Source organism: Telmatherina bonti (genome assembly GCF_933228915.1).
Source record: "Telmatherina bonti genome assembly, chromosome: 10".
Classification (NCBI taxonomy): Eukaryota; Metazoa; Chordata; class Actinopteri; order Atheriniformes; family Telmatherinidae; genus Telmatherina; species Telmatherina bonti.
The window spans coordinates 3,188,705-3,196,377 of NC_136628.1; the positions used below are offsets into that span (position 1 = coordinate 3,188,705).

Genomic DNA, 7,673 nt, shown 5'->3' on the forward strand with positions numbered 1-7,673 from the left:
CAGGTGTGTATACAGAGACCGTCCAGGTGTGTACAGAGACTGTCCAGGTGTGTATACAGAGACCGTCCAGGTGTGTATACAGAGACTGTCCAGGTGTGTACAGAGACTGTCCAGGTGTGTACAGATACTGTCCAGGTGTGTATACAGAGACCGTCCAGGTGTGTACACAGAGACCGTCCAGGTGTGTACACAGAGACTGTCCAGGTGTGTATACAGAGACCGTCCAGGTGTGTACACAGAGACCGTCCAAGTGTGTACAGAGACTGTCCAGGTGTGTACACAGAGACCGTCCAGGTGTATACAGAGACTGTCCAGGTGTGTATACAGAGACCGTCCAGGTGTGTATACAGAGACCGTCCAGGTGTATACAGAGACCGTCCAGGTGTGTACACAGAGACCGTCCAGGTGTGTACACAGAGACCGTCCAGGTGTGTATACAGAGACCGTCCAGGTGTATACAGAGACTGTCCAGGTGTGTACACAGAGACCGTCCAGGTGTGTATACAGAGACCGTCCAGGTGTGTATACAGAGACCGTCCAGCTGTGTACAGAGACTGTCCCAGGTGTGTATACAGAGACCGTCCAGGTGTGTATACAGAGACCGTCCAGGTGTGTACACAGAGACTGTCCAGGTGTGTACACAGAGACCGCCCAGGTGTGTATATAGAGACCGTCCAGGTGTGTACACAGAGACTGTCCCAGGTGTGTATACAGAGACCGTCCAGGTGTGTATACAGAGACCGTCCAGGTGTGTACACAGAGACCGTCCAGGTGTGTACACAGAGACCGTCCAGGTGTGTATACAGAGACCGTCCAGGTGTGTATACAGAGACCGTCCAGGTGTGTATACAGAGACCGTCCAGGTGTGTACAGAGACTGTCCAGGTGTGTATACAGAGACCGTCCAGGTGTGTATACAGAGACCGTCCAGGTGTGTATACAGAGACCGTCCAGGTGTGTACAGAGACTGTCCAGGTGTGTATACAGAGACCGTCCAGGTGTGTATACAGAGACCGTCCAGGTGTGTACACAGAGACCGTCCAGGTGTGTATACAGAGACCGTCCAGGTGTATACAGAGACCGTCCAGGTGTGTACAGAGACTGTCCAGGTGTGTATACAGAGACCGTCCAGGTGTGTACACAGAGACCGTCCAGGTGTGTATACAGAGACCGTCCAGGTGTGTACAGAGACTGTCCCAGGTGTGTATACAGAGACCGTCCAGGTGTGTATACAGAGACCATCCAGGTGTGTATACAGAGACCGTCCAGGTGTGTACAGAGACTGTCCCAGGTGTGTATACAGAGACCATCCAGGTGTGTATACAGAGACCATCCAGGTGTGTATACAGAGACCATCCAGGTGTGTATACAGAGACCGTCCAGGTGTGTACAGAGACTGTCCCAGGTGTGTAAACGGACACCGGTAGGTTCTAGTCCAGCGCTTTATCAGTAAAATCAGAGTTGTGTTTTGAAGACGTGTCAGAGGAAAGGCAGGTCACCTGTGTGTGGATGGAGACAGTCCTGAGAAGAACCCAGACCGACTCAGGATGGTGTTTCTTCATGAGGAGGACGAGCAGCTTCATCTCCCTCCTCAGCTCAACCCGACCAGAGGTCACTCCAAGCTTCAGCCTGCACTTCTCTCCACATCTCCTAGAAACTGTGTGTGACAAAGTCACCTGACCTCCAGGATCAGTGATGATGGTGTGTTTCATCGCTGGGAGCATGGCAGGTTCAGGACTGGGACCTGAACGTTTCCCCCTGAATGACCCCTGCTGCCATGAACCTGCCATCATTATCCAGCCTCTGACTGTAATCCCACTCCCATCCGATCCTCGCAGATCTCGACTCCAATCTCCGAACTTTCTGAGAAGGTTGGAGTGTAGAATCCCTCTCATTCGGGACGTTACTGCATCACATGTTGCTGCAGAGTGATCATCCAATCACCTCCCTCTCCAACCACCTTATGGTTTACATCCCAGCTTCATTCTTCAGTTTTCCTGGTCCACAGGTAGAAATTCCCACAAGTCCCTTCACAGACTGCCAGCAGCTCCCCGTTAAAACGGAGGAAGGTGGTGAAGAGATTTTCTGAGTCTGACAGAAGGAATGGAGGCGATAAGATCATTTTATTTGGTTTCCAGCCTGGTAATTACTGATTACTGAGATAACATCCTCGGATGTGGTCCACAGATGAGGTGAAGTCTGAGCGGCTGCGGCCCAGCTGCATCCAGCTTCGACGTGCCTCCATGTGGGGATGATCTCATCGTTTATGGCAGCAGCCGTACAGACACAAAGCCTCCACATCGAACTTTATGCTCATTATTAGAAGATGAGCAGCAAATAGACTTCATACTCACAAGACGTCTTTGTTTCTGCATTTATTTAAACTAAAAACCCTCCAGACTGACAGAAGTATGCTTCTTATCAGGAGGAAGGCAGACAGGCTGTACATTAATAAAATATCCCCTCTGCCAGTTGTCCTCCCTCATCGTGCTTCCTACAAATGGCCCACTGTGACAAAGGAACCCCCCCCCCCACTAAATGGATTCTGGATTATTTCAGGATGAGAAAAGGAAACACAGCCATCCATTCACATCTTCACAGTTTAAACTGCAGCAGATCCAACAGCTCAGCTCAGGAAGCCTTTATCGCTGCACACCAAACCTTTTCTCCGACTTAATCTTCACATTCTGCTCATCTTCATGGGCTCCTGAGGTAGTCCTGATCCCAGCAGGCCTCTGACTCGCCCTGCTTCCCTTTCTCTCTCCAGAGAATGATTCTTTAATGAGTCGGAGTAAATGACAGCCAGTCTCCTCCAGTCAAACATCACTTCTGCAGACGAGCCACAACACAACAGTGTTTGGACAGGAGCAGATCCCATCACGCCGTATTAAAGCTGAGCAAAGCCAATCAGAGGAGAGCGGTAATCAGGAGCAGTGAGGATGCTGTCCATCAGACTGTCTGCTAAACTAGGAAGGTCTGCTCTGGGAATCAGCCTGTCTGAAGTGGTCCTCCTCTAATAAGACCTGATCTAGACCTAATCATACAGGTTCTGATTAAAAACGTATTATTTACTGTAATCTTTGGTGCACTTAAGTGCTCATGCTGAGGAATATTCTGGAATTCTACAGAAAAAAGCAATGATATTTACATTCTCTGTCCGTTTTATAAGGTGTAGCGTCTCTCCTACTGCTGATAAAATATAACATTTACAGAATAAAATCAACGAGAGGCTGAAAGAACAGGAGATTCTCATGGTGAGGAGGTAGTCCTGCTTTACATTTTAAACCGTTCCATCGTAGTCCCGCTTTACGTTTTAAACTGTTCCATCGTAGTCCCGCTTTACGTTTTAAACTGTTCCATCGTAGTCCCGCTTTACGTTTTAAACTGTTCCATCGTAGTCCCGCTTTACGTTTTAAACTGTTCCATCGTAGTCCCGCTTTACGTTTTAAACTGTTCCATCCTAGTCCCGCTTTACGTTTTAAACTGTTCCATCGTAGTCCCGCTTTACGTTTTAAACTGTTCCATCGTAGTCCCGCTTTACGCTTTAAACCGTTCCGTCATAGTCCCGCTTTACGTTTTAAACTGTTCCATCGTAGTCCCGCTTTACGTTTTAAACCGTTCCGACGTAGTACCGCTTTACGTTTTAAACCGTTCCGACGTAGTCCCGCTTTACGTTTTAAACTGTTCCATCGTAGTCCCGCTTTACGTTTTAAACTGTTCCATCGTAGTCCCGCTTTACGTTTTAAACTGTTCCATCGTAGTCCCGCTTTACGTTTTAAACTGTTCCATCGTAGTCCCGCTTTACGTTTTAAACTGTTCCATCGTAGTCCCGCTTTACGCTTTAAACCGTTCCGTCGTAGTCCCGCTTTACGTTTTAAACTGTTCCATCGTAGTCCCGCTTTACGTTTTAAACCGTTCCGACGTAGTCCCGCTTTACGTTTTAAACTGTTCCATCGTAGTCCCGCTTTACGCTTTAAACCGTTCCGTCGTAGTCCCGCTTTACGTTTTAAACTGTTCCATCGTAGTCCCGCTTTACGTTTTAAACTGTTCCATCGTAGTCCCGCTTTACGTTTTAAACCGTTCCGACGTAGTCCCGCTTTACGTTTTAAACTGTTCCATCGTAGTCCCGCTTTACGTTTTAAACCGTTCCGACGTAGTCCCGCTTTACGTTTTAAACCGTTCCGACGTAGTCCCGCTTTACGTTTTAAACCGTTCCATCGTAGTCCCGCTTTACATTTTAAACCGTTCCGACGTAGTCCCGCTTTACGTTTTAAACCGTTCCATCGTAGTCCCGCTTTACGTTTTAAACCGTTCCATCGTAGTCCCGCTTTACGCTTTAAACCGTTCCGTCGTAGTCCCGCTTTACGTTTTAAACTGTTCCATCGTAGTCCCGCTTTACGTTTTAAACCGTTCCGACGTAGTCCCGCTTTACGTTTTAAACCGTTCCGACGTAGTCCCGCTTTACGTTTTAAACCGTTCCATCGTAGTCCCGCTTTACATTTTAAACCGTTCCGACGTAGTCCCGCTTTACGTTTTAAACCGTTCCGTCGTAGTCCCGCTTTACGTTTTAAACTGTTCCATCGTAGTCCCGCTTTACGTTTTAAACCGTTCCGTCGTAGTCCCGCTTTACATTTTAAACCATTCCGTCGTAGTCCCGCTTTACGTTTTAAACCGTTCCATCGTAGTCCCGCTTTACATTTTAAACCGTTCCGACGTAGTCCCGCTTTACATTTTAAACTGTTCCATCGTAGTCCCGCTTTACGTTTTAAACCGTTCCGTCGTAGTCCCGCTTTACGTTTTAAACCGTTCCGACGTAGTCCCGCTTTACGTTTAAACTGTTCCATCGTAGTCCCGCTTTACGTTTTAAACTGTTCCGACGTAGTCCCGCTTTACGTTTTAAACCATTCCGTCGTAGTCCCGCTTTACGTTTAAACTGTTCCATCGTAGTCCCGCTTTACGTTTTAAACCGTTCCGACGTAGTCCCGCTTTACGTTTTAAACTGTTCCATCGTAGTCCCGCTTTACGTTTTAAACCGTTCCGACGTAGTCCCGCTTTACGTTTTAAACTGTTCCATCGTAGTCCCGCTTTACGTTTTAAACTGTTCCATCGTAGTCCCGCTTTACGTTTTAAACCGTTCCGACGTAGTCCCGCTTTACGTTTTAAACTGTTCCATCGTAGTCCCGCTTTACGTTTTAAACCGTTCCGACGTAGTCCCGCTTTACGTTTTAAACCGTTCCGACGTAGTCCCGCTTTACGTTTTAAACCGTTCCATCGTAGTCCCGCTTTACATTTTAAACCGTTCCGACGTAGTCCCGCTTTACGTTTTAAACTGTTCCATCGTAGTCCCGCTTTACGTTTTAAACTGTTCCATCGTAGTCCCGCTTTACGCTTTAAACCGTTCCGTCGTAGTCCCGCTTTACGTTTTAAACTGTTCCATCGTAGTCCCGCTTTACGTTTTAAACCGTTCCGACGTAGTCCCGCTTTACGTTTTAAACCGTTCCATCGTAGTCCCGCTTTACATTTTAAACCGTTCCGACGTAGTCCCGCTTTACGTTTTAAACTGTTCCATCGTAGTCCCGCTTTACGTTTTAAACTGTTCCATCGTAGTCCCGCTTTACGCTTTAAACCGTTCCGTCGTAGTCCCGCTTTACGTTTTAAACTGTTCCATCGTAGTCCCGCTTTACGTTTTAAACCGTTCCGACGTAGTCCCGCTTTACGTTTTAAACCGTTCCGACGTAGTCCCGCTTTACGTTTTAAACCGTTCCATCGTAGTCCCGCTTTACATTTTAAACCGTTCCGACGTAGTCCCGCTTTACGTTTTAAACCGTTCCGTCGTAGTCCCGCTTTACGTTTTAAACTGTTCCATCGTAGTCCCGCTTTACGTTTTAAACCGTTCCGTCGTAGTCCCGCTTTACGTTTTAAACTGTTCCATCGTAGTCCCGCTTTACGTTTTAAACCGTTCCGTCGTAGTCCCGCTTTACATTTTAAACCATTCCGTCGTAGTCCCGCTTTACGTTTTAAACCGTTCCATCGTAGTCCCGCTTTACATTTTAAACCGTTCCGACGTAGTCCCGCTTTACATTTTAAACTGTTCCATCGTAGTCCCGCTTTACGTTTTAAACCGTTCCGTCGTAGTCCCGCTTTACGTTTTAAACCGTTCCGACGTAGTCCCGCTTTACGTTTAAACTGTTCCATCGTAGTCCCGCTTTACGTTTTAAACCGTTCCGACGTAGTCCCGCTTTACGTTTTAAACCGTTCCATCGTAGTCCCGCTTTACGTTTTAAACCGTTCCGACGTAGTCCCGCTTTACGCTTTAAACCGTTCCGACGTAGTCCCGCTTTACGTTTTAAACTGTTCCGTCGTAGTCCGGCTTTACGTTTTAAACCGTTCCGACGTAGTCCCGCTTTACGTTTTAAACCGTTCCGACGTAGTCCTGCTTTACGCTTTAAACCGTTCCATCGTAGTCCCGCTTTACGTTTTAAACCGTTCCATCGTAGTCCCGCTTTACGTTTTAAACTGTTCCATCGTAGTCCCGCTTTATGTTTCGGCTCGTTGTCCTGTTGCCCCCCCAGAGCATGATGCTACCACCACCATGCCTGACAGTGGGGATGGTGTGTTCAGGGTGATCTGTAATGTTTCCGCCACACACAACGTTTTGGATTTAGGCCAAAAAGTGACCAGAGCAGCTTCTTCCACATGTTAGCTGAGTCCCCCACATGGCTTCTGGCAAACTGCAAACGGGACTTCTTCTGGTTTTTACAACGGTTTTCTTCTCGCCACTCTTCCATAAAGGCCAGATTTGTGGCGTGCACGCCCAAATCGTCCTGTGGACAGATTCCCCACCTGAGCTGTGGATCTCTGCTGTGGTCCAGAGTCACCATGGGCCTCCTGGCTGCATCTCCTGTCAGCGCTCTCCTTGTTCGGCCTGGAAGTTCAGGCGGACGGCCAAGTCTTGGTAGGTTTCCATGTCCGGATGAAGGACTGAACGGCGCTCCATGAGATGTTCAAAGCTTGGAAAATGTTTTTAAAGCTTAACTCTGCCTTAAACTTCTCCAGAAGTTTATCTCTGACCTGTCTGGTGTGTTCCTTGGACTTCATGGTCTGTTTGCTCCCCAACATCCTCCTAACAAACCTCTGAGGCGTCGCAGAACATCTGGATCTGTACTGAGATCAGATTACCCTCTGGTGGACTCCATGTAGTCATGAGGCAACATTCAGCAGTCATCAGGAAACTTCTGCAAGCAACTGGTTGCCCTCAGAGAAAAAGGCTGAATACTTTTTCACACTGCACTTCTCAGTTTTTATTTGTGAAAATATAAAATTGTGTGTAATTTTCATTGTACTTCCTAACTGTGACACTTTGTGTTGGTCTCTCACATAAAATCCCAATAAAATAAATTTATGTTTGTGGAGTGTGTCAAAATGTAAAGTATGAATACTTGGCAAGCCCCTGTACGCCACAAGCACTATATAGATAACACGTGTTGTCTGTGTGTGGAAATATGATGGTTGGAGGGCTCCACGGGGTGAGCGTCATTCCAAGAGGACAAGGCAGACTTCATAACACGGTGATAAATCGGCCCATTAGCTGTAAGACATGAAGAGACGGATTCAGGCAGAACTTCTGCCCTGTTCGAGCTGATTCTTATGTAACCTCCTAATGACGGCCGGCCA

At 47.5% G+C, this 7,673-nt stretch overlaps 1 protein-coding gene across 1 annotated transcript in view; it reads right to left on the reverse strand.

The window, feature by feature from the left end:
* The window catches only part of galnt10 (UDP-N-acetyl-alpha-D-galactosamine:polypeptide N-acetylgalactosaminyltransferase 10 (GalNAc-T10)), a gene marked incomplete at its 3' end in the record, with an annotated part of 160,219 nt that overhangs the window by 70,612 nt on the left and 81,934 nt on the right, over positions 1-7,673 (reverse strand). The gene's annotated exons all lie outside the window — the stretch shown is intronic.